The sequence below is a fragment of the Amblyomma maculatum genome, chromosome 7 (genome assembly GCF_055883805.1).
Source record: "Amblyomma maculatum isolate TAMU_Amacu chromosome 7, ASM5588380v1, whole genome shotgun sequence".
Lineage (NCBI taxonomy): Eukaryota > Metazoa > Arthropoda > Arachnida > Ixodida > Ixodidae > Amblyomma > Amblyomma maculatum.
This window is the reverse complement of record NC_139350.1, coordinates 108,966,627-108,979,797: the sequence shown is the minus strand read 5'-3', so window position 1 is coordinate 108,979,797 and position 13,171 is coordinate 108,966,627. Positions and strand designations below refer to the sequence as shown.

The 13,171-nt window shown below is 49.1% G+C and overlaps 1 pseudogene; it reads right to left on the bottom strand.

The window, feature by feature from the left end:
• Positions 1-2,399: 2,399 nt before the first annotated feature.
• On the bottom strand, positions 2,400-2,587 carry LOC146184347 (U1 spliceosomal RNA; annotated as a pseudogene).
• Positions 2,588-13,171: the final 10,584 nt, after the last annotated feature.

Sequence of the window (13,171 nt, the reverse complement as noted above, 5' to 3'; positions counted from 1 at the left end):
CAAACAGCTGAGATAGCTGCACTCAATCTGGCAGCCACCCTGCTCCTGGAAAGCCCTGAAATTAAAAATGCTGCCATTCTCACCGATTCGAGGGCAGCGCTTCAGGCCCAAGGACCTCGCCTACTGCAAGTATGCGCACGCAACTTCCAACGCCTCGCCGAATCCGGCTGCGATACAGTCCTACAATGGATCCCATCGCACTGTGGGATAGGGGGCAACGAACTTGCTGATGAGCTCGCTCGATCAGCCCACCACCCGTCCGTTCCCATGTGCGCGGACAACACTACATATGACTGTGCTCGTCTTGCAATCGCGCGACACACCATTTCCCACCACCCTGACCCTCGCATCGCCAGCGGCCACCCCTTCCGTGCAGTTAATACTCGCCTCTTCGCCCGCAGAGACTATGTTCTGCTGTTGCGCCTCCGCATCGGATGTGTTTGGACCGGTGTGCGCGCTAGCCGACTACGAGAAATGTCTCCCCTGTATGCGTCGTGCGGTGACGCAGAAACACTCGAACACGTTCTGTGTATGTGCCCTGTGTACTCGCAACCGCGACACCTCCTTCGGGAAGGTTACCGAAATCTTGGACTTCCCTGTGCTAACACATGTGAGATCCTTCACCCGTCTGGCCCTCCCCACAAAGTGCAAAGTGCCCTAAAAGTGCTCCTGTTATTCCTACGGGACAGTGGACTAAGTGCAAAACTGTGAACACTTTCCATCTTCCCCTAGTGCGCAAATTATTGCCAGCAACTCTCACCAATTCAGTGTGCCACTCCCGCGCTATTCCCCGCATAGCACCAGTTCCATTTTTTTTTTTATTATCATTATTCTGTTTGTGTTTTTTTTTTCTTTAAGTCCTATAAGGCCTTTTTGCACAAGGACCTTCTCTCACTCCTGCGCGCAACCAACTGCCCGCAAATCGTCTAACTTTTATCTCTACCAATTTATGTAATGCCCACAGAATCTTTTTTTTTTTTTTTTCTGTGTGTGTGTTTATCATTATCAATTCCTCCGTTACATATTCCATAAGGTCCCATGCACCTTCTGCAAAGGCCCTATCTCCTCCATCTCAAATAATCCTCTCAGACTACTTTTTTTTTTTTCTCCCTCCACTTATTATTTTTTTTTTTTGTGGTGTTTATTATCATCAATTCTTCCTTTATATATCCCATAAGGTCCCATCCACCCTCTGCAAAGGCCCTTCCTTCACAGCCTATCTGTTGCATTTCAACTAATGCCCTCAGACTACTTTTTTTTTCCCTCTCTTCTTTTTTTTTTTCTTTTGTCTGTTTAGTATCATCAATTGCTCCGTTACATATTCCATAAGGTCCCATCCACCTTCTGCAAAGGCCCTATCTCCTGCATTTCAAATAATCCCCTCAGACTTTTTTTTTTCTCCCTCTTCTTTTTTTTTTTTTTGTGGTGTTTATTATCATCAATTCTTCCTTTATATATCCCATAAGGTCCCATGCAACCTCTGCAAAGGCCCTTCCTTCCCAGCCTATCTGTCGCATTTCAAATATGCCCTCAGACTACTTTTTTTTTATTATTATTATTGTTTTTTATTATTATTATTATCTTATCTCCTCCTATATTATCCCACAAGGCTCTTTGCCCCTTCTGCAAGGCCCCACTCCTCCCACCGCGCGCATCCAACTGCTAGCATAAGCATCCATGACATTCCAAATCTCCCTATCAGATTTTCTTTTTTTTTTTCCCTTTCTTTAAACCTCATAATTATCTCTACATATGTCATGAAGGCTTTCTCCTTTGCGCGGCACGTCCCCGCTTCAAAATCCACCAATCCTTGTTGTACGAGTGTTTGCCCTTCCATGTTTGGCATTTTTCTCCAGGGGTCCTCGACATTGACTACCAACGACAACGCTTTCGCTCCCCCTTCCTCTCCCCTCTTTCATTCCCCCTTACCCTCTACTCGGCCCCGTAGCGGTGTATCCCTGCAAGTACAGGAGACAGTTATAGGGCCGTGTAATCCCCCCCCTTCTCTTCCCCCCTCAACAAGAATCTCATTATTATTATCTGTCACACAGAGCAAGTGTGACAGATACTGCGCCTTTTTCTTCCAGCGACAGTAGCGATGGTGTACCTACAAACTTGCTCTAGGCGGATAAAGTGCGACTAATTAACGCCGATAAGAGGCAAATGATAGAGGAGAGGAGGGATTCCCCTGATACTTAATATCCGAAATAGACTGCTGAAGGTCATTTCTTACTAAGCAAACCTGTGCATTCCACGAGGTTTATCTATTTATGATCTGAATTATTACGTAACTAAACTCTCCTTAAGCGAACGACCTCGCATTACCGAAGTGCCTGCAACGGAGCAGCACCAAAACAGCCGCCGATGAGTTATAAAATCTGACTTTTGATGGTATAGCGAGGGGGAAAGCGCGAACGCAGTCCCCCACTACCAAAAATTGCATGCCCCATCTGCCCCAGTTTGGGGTAGTGGCAGGGGTCAGCACGAGCGTAGTGCAATGCCCGCACCTCTCCCTGGAGGCACCGCCTTTTTTTTTTTTTTTTGAAGAGAATTTTATTTTTCATAAACATCTACAGAACACAAGTGTATCCGTCTGGGGCCTTAGCGGACAAAAATTGCAATAATCTTAGAGGTGTTCAATCACGTACATATACACAAATACACATACAAATATACATGCTGTTTCGCTGATAATATTTCTGCACAGCTTTTTTGCTTTGTGGAACTATTTCATGATAACATCATCGAAACGTTTCTCTCACTTGCCTATCTTCCTAGTATGGAAGGATAGGCGCGGTCACTTTACCATTTGCAACAACAATGAATCTCGTTGACCAATGTCGGAGGAATTCTTCCTCCCCCAGCATGACAAGTTCCTCATTCAGGTGAGTGTATAGTAATGTTCTTAATCTATGCAGCATCGGAAACATGGCTTTTTGCGGTCGCTCCCGCAAAACAGCCAGGCCTCTCCGCTTCCACAGTACATACATGCCTATACACATGACAAGCTCTATGAAAATGTCTCTGTGGCGACTCTGCCACTGCATTCTGGCATGAAACATGCGCGTCACTAGGCGCCAGAATGTGCGCGCCACACAACACTCATGCAAAACATGATCTAAGGTTTCAGTGCGACCGCATTGCGGGCATAACGTGGAGCGCGCCACGCCCCACGCTGCAAGGCGGTCGGCTGTTGGTAGTGCCTGCCATTCTCGTAACCAAATGAAATCGCGGACATCCGCTGGAAGGGAGGCTGTGATCAACGGCCTCCGCTTTCTTTTGCTAACCTTCCTGCGCTGGTCATCATCCAGGCGCTGAATAGCTATGTTTTCACATATGTCTGTGGGGGACATTTCCTTGGGGTCACAATTGGGTAATGCGTTCTGAACCATGCGTAGTGATTGTACAATATATGTGTAAAACACTGGTGGTCTCTCGGCTGCCGGACCTGTGCATGAGTCCATTCCAAACAGACGGCGAGAGGTGCCCATAAAATACACAGTAAGTTGTTTGCCACAGTATACTACATCCGCGATGATATCCCAAGTGGCTCTCAGGGCCAGCACGCGGCACATTATTTCAAAGTCCGGGATGCTGAAGCCTCCCATTTTGGTCGGTAAGCGGACCAGAGCCCTTGAAACACTCTCGTTCTTCTCATTCCAAAGGAACGAACCACAAGCAGTAGCTAACCGCTGTAGGACTCTGCGAGGAGGACGGGCCACTTTAGCTACGTAAAAAAGGGACGCCACCACACTGTTTTTGATGAGGTATGCTCGCTCAGAGAAGGGTAAGTGAAACGTTTGAGCTACGTCGATCCGTTTCTCAGCTTTTTGTCTTATTTCTTTCCAGGTGCTACGAGCTACCTCACCGGACGCTAGGAATGTAACGCCCAGGACTTTCACACCATCTACCCAGGCAACACCATCAGGAAAGTCTTCGTTAAAAGCTCCGAAACGCAGTGCTTGGCTTTTTGCCGGATTGAGGCGTGCACCTGATAGGCAGCTATATATGTGAAAAAGACGCAGAAATGCGCTGTAACTATCAATATTCCTTATGAAAAGAGAAACATCATCAGCGTATGCTGCTACTTTCACCTCACCCTGGCCTGGGAGAGGGAACCCGCGTATTGACTTGCAGTTTTGAACCTGCTGCAACAAAGGCTCTATGCACAGCACGAAAAGGAGAGATGAGAGAGGACAACCTTGCCGTATTCCCCTGCTCACAGCTATTGGATCACTGGGCTGGCCGTTGATTACCAGGTAAGCTTCTAAATCTGTATACAGCAACCGAAGGGTTCCTATTAAGCGCTCCGGAAAGTCAAAACATTCTAGAACAGCAAAAAGATACTCTCGTTCTACACGATCAAATGCCTTTTCTTGGTCAAGGGATACAAAAGCGCCTGAAACCTGAGTATGTGTGGCAAAGGTAAAAAGATCGCGGGTTAGAGCTAGCGAAGAATAGATTGTGCGGCCTGGTACACAGCATGTTTGGGCATTGCTAATTAATTCAGGTAAGACAGCTGTTATACGATGTGCTAGTATTGCAGCAAATATTTTATAATCCGAGTTGAGTAAGGAGATGGGCCTCCATGCCTTGGGTTCAGATGGTTCACCGCTACTTTTTAGAATGAGTACGACTCTACTCTCGCGGAATGTTTCCGGTCTAATCCCTTCCGTAAGGAGCCCGTTGAGCATTGACAGTAGGTGTACTTGTATTACTTCGAAAAACGTCTTATAAAATATGATTGGAAGCCCGTCCGGGCCTGCGGCTGCAGAGGCATTCATTCCCTGCACCGCTATCCGAAGCTCATCCGAGGTTATTGGACAGCAAAGATCTTCCCGGAGTTCTTCAGGAATGCGCGCTATACCTGAACAAAATTCTCGAACATCACAGTTCAGACCTTCACTGTCTCTACCTTCAGTCGTGAACAAGTGCGTAAAATGTGCGGTGAATACTTCCCTTATGTCTTCGGCGTTGTCAGACTGTGTCCCGTTCGGCAGTACAACAAAGGGAATCGATGTAACTCTTTCTAAAGAGCCGCTGCGAACACTGCGAAGGACCGCGGGGTCAGCAACAGGCCTCCCCTTCACAAACAATTCTGCGGCTGTGCGCGAGCTAAGGCGAAGCAGGAGTTGGTAACGAGCTTTTAACTGATTTAAATAGTCCTGCATGGTGAACGTGAGAGGCTCACCACGCCGCACTATGCGTGCTTTCCGAAGGGTGTCGTTTATTTCAGCTGTCAGCCTCAACTTTCTTTCCCGACCTCCTTTCATTAGCTCTGCACGCCAGCTGGCCTTCAAGGAATCCCAACATCGCGGCTCCACTGGGCGGCTGCACGTGTACTCGAGTGCCACACGCAGGGTGGCAACGCTCACCGGATCATATACGAGTGTTGTGTCCATTTTCCAGTGATTCTGAAATGGAGCTGACTGGTGGAATGATAACTTTACTGATACGGGGAAATGATCAGAGATGCGTGGGACATCAGGCGGGAATCTGAGGACGTCACAGCTGGTAACATGAGTGGCTAGATTTTCAGGGAAGTAAAAGCGGTCTAATCGACTCATGTTAGAGCCGCGTTGCCACGTTGCTTTAAATTGGTTACCATGCAGATCTATCCACGCATCTCTAAGCCTGAAGCTACGTATGAGCCGTTTTAGTGCTCGTACGCCTGTGTAAGGCCTGCCCTGTCTGCGACCACTGACATCTCTGTGAGGGTCCTCAACACAGTTGAAATCCCCAACCAGGAAAGTGGGATAGCTATCAAGCATGTAGGCATCGAGTGAATCAAAAAATTCAGAGGTGCAGGAGCGCTGCGCTGGAGCGTAGATAACAAGTGCTCTCACACGACGACCATGCAGGTTAAAGTCAACTGCCAACGTGCGTCCATCAAACCCGAAATGACAATGGGCACCGCGTCGATAAGCAGGCGTAAGAAATACAACCCCGACGCCACTCATAAATGCATCAGTTAACGTAAAAAATGCTTCAACACAAAACCGAGAACAAAAAGACTGAACATCATACGGGGAACTAAAGTTGCATTCTTGTAAAAAGAGAATATCTACGTTACGTGCTCGTGCGAAGTTCACGATCTCCCTCTGTTTGTCTAGGCTGCGCAAGCCCTGAGCATTCAGAGATAGAAGGTGTACAATCGCCATTATTAAAAGAGCGCACGCAGATATTCTGAAACTAAAAAGAGGAAAACACTGAAATGAGGCCATTATTCTAGGGAGAAGTGTGCCCTGACTGCGCCGGGGCACTTGCAATCTTGTGGGGCTTACTGGTTTCAGAGGAGCTGTCGCTTTCCGCTGAGGCAGGGTGTCCCCGTTTCATGCCGTGGCGATCTTCTTCCATGGCGGTGTCCAAGGGGGGTGAACTGATGCGGTGGCTGGGTGGGTGGTCCAAGTCCATTTTTCTGCTTTCGACGAGTAGCTTGCCGACACGAGGAGGCTGAGGCACACACGCAGGCATGCTGTGGCGGGATGTTTGGCCCTCTCGTTCAGCTGCACGGGAGCCGCGTTCGTCAGGGTTGTGCGGTGGCTCGCTAGTACTTGAAGCACTGCTGTCGTTGGGGTTTGCAGCACTATGTGACGCTGGTACGGTCGCTGACTTGGGCGAGCTTTGGTGAGTGGCCTCGTCGCTTGTGGTTTCTTCAGAGGTCGTTGGCAGTGCTGGGAAGTATGTGTCAACTGATTCTGTACCGCTCTCGCTCGGGCATTCGTTGTCTTCCGATTTTTCATCAATTGTGAAGGTGCCAGCGTCCAATTCATCTTCTGTGTTGCCATCCGAGGTGATAGCTGGCACTTCAGGCGTTTCTTGAGTTTCCGTTGCCGCTGCCGCAGCAAAAGATCTTGGTTTGATGCAGTCAACCGTGGCGTGACTGCCAGCACACTTACGGCACGGTTCTTCGCAGCCCTCCGTTTCGTGTCCGAAAATGCCACACCTACTACAGCGGGGGGTGCGGCAGTCCTTTCCGATGTGGCCTGCCAGGCGGCAACGTGAGCACAGCTTCTCTACACCGCGGTAGTCGCACATTACAGTGTAGCCCTGGACTTTTAGAAAATTCGGGATGGGCTTTTTCATCTCTATCCGAGCGACCCGGATGCCTGTACCAACACCTGGCCGACCTTTGAAAGCCGGCTCATGGACATTTTGGACATTGCCGTAAGCTGATAACGCTGCGGCGAGCGACGCATCGGCCACCCACAGCGGCACTCGAAAGACTGATACGTGAACAATTTCTGGACCAACGCTGACTAGCGGTACTGAAACGCCATTAAGCAAAATAGCGCCTCGGGTCTTGAGCTTCATGGCAGCGCTGTTGGAGGCAGCAGCGACACCAAACTTTACACCTCCCATATGTTGGAGGGACTTAATTCCGGCTGGGCCGGTAACTATTTCAAGTGCATCGATGACATCATCTACGGTGCTGCCATCTGGTGCATTGATAATGAAGCAATGAGCTTTGGGCGGGGGGGCCGAGTAGACCATCTTACGGCACGGCGGAGCCCTGGCTCCCACGGCGAACTGCTGTGGTGCCCGGGCGGTCGACTCGGCGAAAGGACTCCTGGCCTGAACCGTTGGGCAGAATCCAGGGGCTGCCTTGAAGATCTGGACGCAATCCGGCAGAGTAACACCTCACACGGTAACCTCGGCACCAGGTAAGTATGCTTGGACGACGTCTCTGCCGCGGAGGCAACCTACAGAGACACCGCCTTCTGCTCAAGTTACGACCGTTGGGAAATAAAAGAACGTGCCTCTCCCTGCTCCGTGTTGCTTGTCCACCCGGAGAATAACAAATGTTTTCTTGCGAACTCTCAAGCTGTTAATTCAAAACTATTTTGTAGAAGCCTACTGACCATTATATGTGCACAAAATAGGCTACAAACTCGCACAACACGCTGGCGTATGTCTCAGTGTTGCTAATAGACATGTTTAACGGGTGGTGGCGCCACCTCACCAGCCTTCCAACTTCTCGCATTCCTCTACTGCGGCAATGCACTGCAGCGTATTGAGCGATTGAGCGTGCAGAGTTCGTGCCCCCAAGCAGTTCGTACCGGAGAAAGTCCCAGCGATTCGCGCGTTTCCGGCAAGAAACCATCCCCGTGAGTCTCGCAAGTGGCGTCACGGACTCCGATCGCATTGTAGTAGTGTGCCACGGGACTATCACTTGACAAGGGTAACGTTGAACCTGCGTCACGGCTACAATCCTCGCCCTCTCAGCAGTTTTTTCTTTTTTTTACTCTTTTCCGGGCTTTTTCTTTCGAACTTTTTTCCTTGTCTTTTTTTTGCGCACGTTCTTTGTAGAGGTCCCGTATTCCTTCCCGATATTCCGCTAACCACGCCCTACCTCCATTTCCCTCTTCGTGCTAACATACATTAAGTGTCCTAGGATTTAACGTGCTTTCTATACCTGCCGTGTTTTTTTTTTTTTTTTTTTTTTTTTCAATTCATTTCACCACCTTTCTACCTGTTTCTTTTCAACGCACTGACCTGTTTGCTCATCCACGACCCTCGCCTTGCTTTACATAGCGCAAATATGAAAAAGTTAACCCTCACGGTCTGCGTAGGGTTGTTCAATATGAAAAGGAGCAAAGTTATGCCATTCATTAAGTTACCCGTTCCTCTGTCGTTTATGTGTCAAGTATACTTTTTTGTGTGTTTTATTGATTATAAATGTAACGTCCAAAAGTAATTTTCGCCTTTACTTGAGAAAATAAAACGAACCGTCTTTTTGAGCAAACTGATAGTTCCCTTTCATACTCGGAGACAGTGTACAAAGACTACGTGGGGAAAGCAGCGTCAGAAATCGAGCAGGCAACGCAGCTTGTGGAGGTGGCACGCATACGTGCTTACTTGTTTTTTGTTTTTCCTTATAAACCACTTGGCTTAGACGACAATTACTATTTCGAATGAAATTAGAGCATTCTGCGTCTCTCGTACTATACTAAACAGTACCCTAATTTCGGCAATTTAACAAAAAGCACATGCAAATCTGCGTGTATTTCGCTTCGCTCCGAATATAATTCCTATCAGTTTAAACAAATCTAATAAACCACGTGGCGTAGACGGCCCCCGCCGTGAGTGAGTGATGCAGTGGTAAGACGCGCCCGACTACTGTGCCGGAGTTCCCGGGTCCGAACCCGACCACGGCGGCTGCGTTTTTCGATGGAGGCAAAACGAAGTGGCGTCCTTCTGCTGGTGCGATGTCAGCGCACGTTAAAGATCCTCAGGTGGTCGAAATTACTCCGTAGCCCTCCACAACGGCTCCCCTTTCTCTCATTCCACTTTCACTCCCACCTTCCTCCCTTCCCTTACGGCGCGGTTCAGAGTCAGAGTATTCGCGAGAGTTCAGAGAGTTCGCAGACTGGAGTGGCTTGCTACGGAAAGCGGGTGCTTGGCGCCTCAGCAGAGTGGTTTTCGCCCCTTACGAGCAACTGCTGACTGCATTGCGGATGTTGTCAGCACCCTTGAAAACGCCCGCAACACCAGCCAAGTGGGATACCTCATCCTGCTCGACATCAGAAGCGCCTTCGATTGTCTTCCTCACTGGGCAGTGATCGACGCGCTAAAAAACATTGGTGCCACCGGCCGCCTCCTGAACTTCGTCAGTGCGTTCCTCAGCGAGCGAACACTCTCCGTGAAGGTGGGCAACACCTGTAGTGCCCCCCGTCCAGTGCCATGCGGTGTCCCTCAGGGAAGTGTGCTGAGCCCTTTCCTATTCAACATCGTGCTGGCCCAACTACCCTTGTGTCTCCCCCGTGCTGAGCGCGAGTTTGCGCGTGTGTGTGTATATGCGGACGATGTTGCCCTGTTCGCCTCATCAACAACCCGCAGCAACGCCTCATCGCTTCGCGACCTTCAGCGTGCGCTCGATGCTGTCACCGCGTTTATTCGCAGTGTCGGCCTCGCAGTGTCGGCCGAAAAAACTGAAGCCCTGCTCTACCATCCCCGTGGTGCTGCAGCCCGCAACAAAACACGCCCTCTTCGCCTGGACGGAACCCCCCTGCCTTGGCGCACAACGGTTGTTTACCTCGGCCTCAAAATTGATGCCCGCATCACCTGGCGCCTTGCGGTGGATAAAGTGTGCGCAGACACCAAGCGCATAGGTAAACTAGCGCTTCGTCTCCTTGCCAAAGGTGAAGGAGCCTCTCCCCCGCTCTGTGCAAGAATCCATGAAGCGATCGCCTCAGCCAGAGCATTGTATGCCCTTCCCCTGCTCAGCCTCAGCCCACTCCAATGGAAAAGGCTGGACACATGCCATAGGAACGCCATACGACACATATATGGTCTCCCCAACGGATCTCAGGTGGCAGCGACCTATGCAGAAACCCGCAACATCCCCCTCTCACTAAGAGCACTCAAAACTGCCCTCAACCACATCGAGCGGCTTCACCGAGCACAAGATGGCTCTGAACTTCTTCGCAGAATTTCAGCCAAACCTAACACACGCATCGGTCGTGTCATGTGCCTCTTCCGTGAGATACTGGGCCCCTCTCCACCGCCCCTTGCTGCTCCACAACCCCCACATGAAATCTGCCCGCCCCGCATCTATCAGGGTCTCCCAGGGGTGAAGAGCAAACGAAACACGCCCGTATGCGCCCTTCAGCAAGAGGCCGCATCCAAAATTCACACGGATTTTCGTCACCGAACCCTCATCTTTACTGATGGGTCAGTCCGTCAGCAAGAAAAATCCGCAGCTGCCGCATGTGTGATTCCCGACTTGGACACCTCTAAATTATGCAGGCTACACTTCCCTTCCTCGTCACAAACAGCTGAGATAGCTGCACTCAATCTGGCAGCCACCCTGCTCCTGGAAAGCCCTGAAATTAAAAATGCTGCCATTCTCACCGATTCGAGGGCAGCGCTTCAGGCCCAAGGACCTCGCCTACTGCAAGTATGCGCACGCAACTTCCAACGCCTCGCCGAATCCGGCTGCGATACAGTCCTACAATGGATCCCATCGCACTGTGGGATAGGGGGCAACGAACTTGCTGATGAGCTCGCTCGATCAGCCCACCACCCGTCCGTTCCCATGTGCGCGGACAACACTACATATGACTGTGCTCGTCTTGCAATCGCGCGACACACCATTTCCCACCACCCTGACCCTCGCATCGCCAGCGGCCACCCCTTCCGTGCAGTTAATACTCGCCTCTTCGCCCGGAGAGACTATGTTCTGCTGTTGCGCCTCCGCATCGGATGTGTTTGGACCGGTGTGCGCGCTAGCCGACTACGAGAAATGTCTCCCCTGTATGCGTCGTGCGGTGACGCAGAAACACTCGAACACGTTCTGTGTATGTGCCCTGTGTACTCGCAACCGCGACACCTCCTTCGGGAAGGTTACCGAAATCTTGGACTTCCCTGTGCTAACACATGTGAGATCCTTCACCCGTCTGGCCCTCCCCACAAAGTGCAAAGTGCCCTAAAAGTGCTCCTGTTATTCCTACGGGACAGTGGACTAAGTGCAAAACTGTGAACACTTTCCATCTTCCCCTAGTGCGCAAATTATTGCCAGCAACTCTCACCAATTCAGTGTGCCACTCCCGCGCTATTCCCCGCATAGCACCAGTTCCATTTTTTTTTTTTATTATCATTATTCTGTTTGTGTTTTTTTTTTTCTTTAAGTCCTATAAGGCCTTTTTGCACAAGGACCTTCTCTCACTCCTGCGCGCAACCAACTGCCCGCAAATCGTCTAACTTTTATCTCTACCAATTTATGTAATGCCCACAGAATCTTTTTTTTTTTTTTTTCTGTGTGTGTGTTTATCATTATCAATTCCTCCGTTACATATTCCATAAGGTCCCATGCACCTTCTGCAAAGGCCCTATCTCCTCCATCTCAAATAATCCCCTCAGACTACTTTTTTTTTTTTTCTCCCTCCACTTATTATTTTTTTTTTGTGGTGTTTATTATCATCAATTCTTCCTTTATATATCCCATAAGGTCCCATCCACCCTCTGCAAAGGCCCTTCCTTCACAGCCTATCTGTTGCATTTCAACTAATGCCCTCAGACTACTTTTTTTTCCCTCTCTTCTTTTTTTTTTTTCTTTTGTCTGTTTAGTATCATCAATTGCTCCGTTACATATTCCATAAGGTCCCATCCACCTTCTGCAAAGGCCCTATCTCCTGCATTTCAAATAATCCCCTCAGACTTTTTTTTTTCTCCCTCTTCTTTTTTTTTTTTTTGTGGTGTTTATTATCATCAATTCTTCCTTTATATATCCCATAAGGTCCCATGCAACCTCTGCAAAGGCCCTTCCTTCCCAGCCTATCTGTCGCATTTCAAATATGCCCTCAGACTACTTTTTTTTTATTATTATTATTGTTTTTTATTATTATTATTATCTTATCTCCTCCTATATTATCCCACAAGGCTCTTTGCCCCTTCTGCAAGGCCCCACTCCTCCCACCGCGCGCATCCAACTGCTAGCATAAGCATCCATGACATTCCAAATCTCCCTATCAGATTTTCTTTTTTTTTTTCCCTTTCTTTAAACCTCATAATTATCTCTACATATGTCATGAAGGCTTTCTCCTTTGCGCGGCACGTCCCCGCTTCAAAATCCACCAATCCTTGTTGTACGAGTGTTTGCCCTTCCATGTTTGGCATTTTTCTCCAGGGGTCCTCGACATTGACTACCAACGACAACGCTTTCGCTCCCCCTTCCTCTCCCCTCTTTCATTCCCCCTTACCCTCTACTCGGCCCCGTAGCGGTGTATCCCTGCAAGTACAGGAGACAGTTATAGGGCCGTGTAATCCCCCCCCTTCTCTTCCCCCCTCAACAAGAATCTCATTATTATTATCTGTCACACAGAGCAAGTGTGACAGATACTGCGCCTTTTTCTTCCAGCGACAGTAGCGATGGTGTACCTACAAACTTGCTCTAGGCGGATAAAGTGCGACTAATTAACGCCGATAAGAGGCAAATGATAGAGGAGAGGAGGGATTCCCCTGATACTTAATATCCGAAATAGACTGTTGAAGGTCATTTCTTACTAAGCAAACCTGTGCATTCCACGAGGTTTATCTATTTATGATCTGAATTATTACGTAACTAAACTCTCCTTAAGCGAACGACCTCGCATTACCGAAGTGCCTGCAACGGAGCAGCACCAAAACAGCCGCCGATGAGTTATAAAATCTGACTTTTGATGGTATAGCG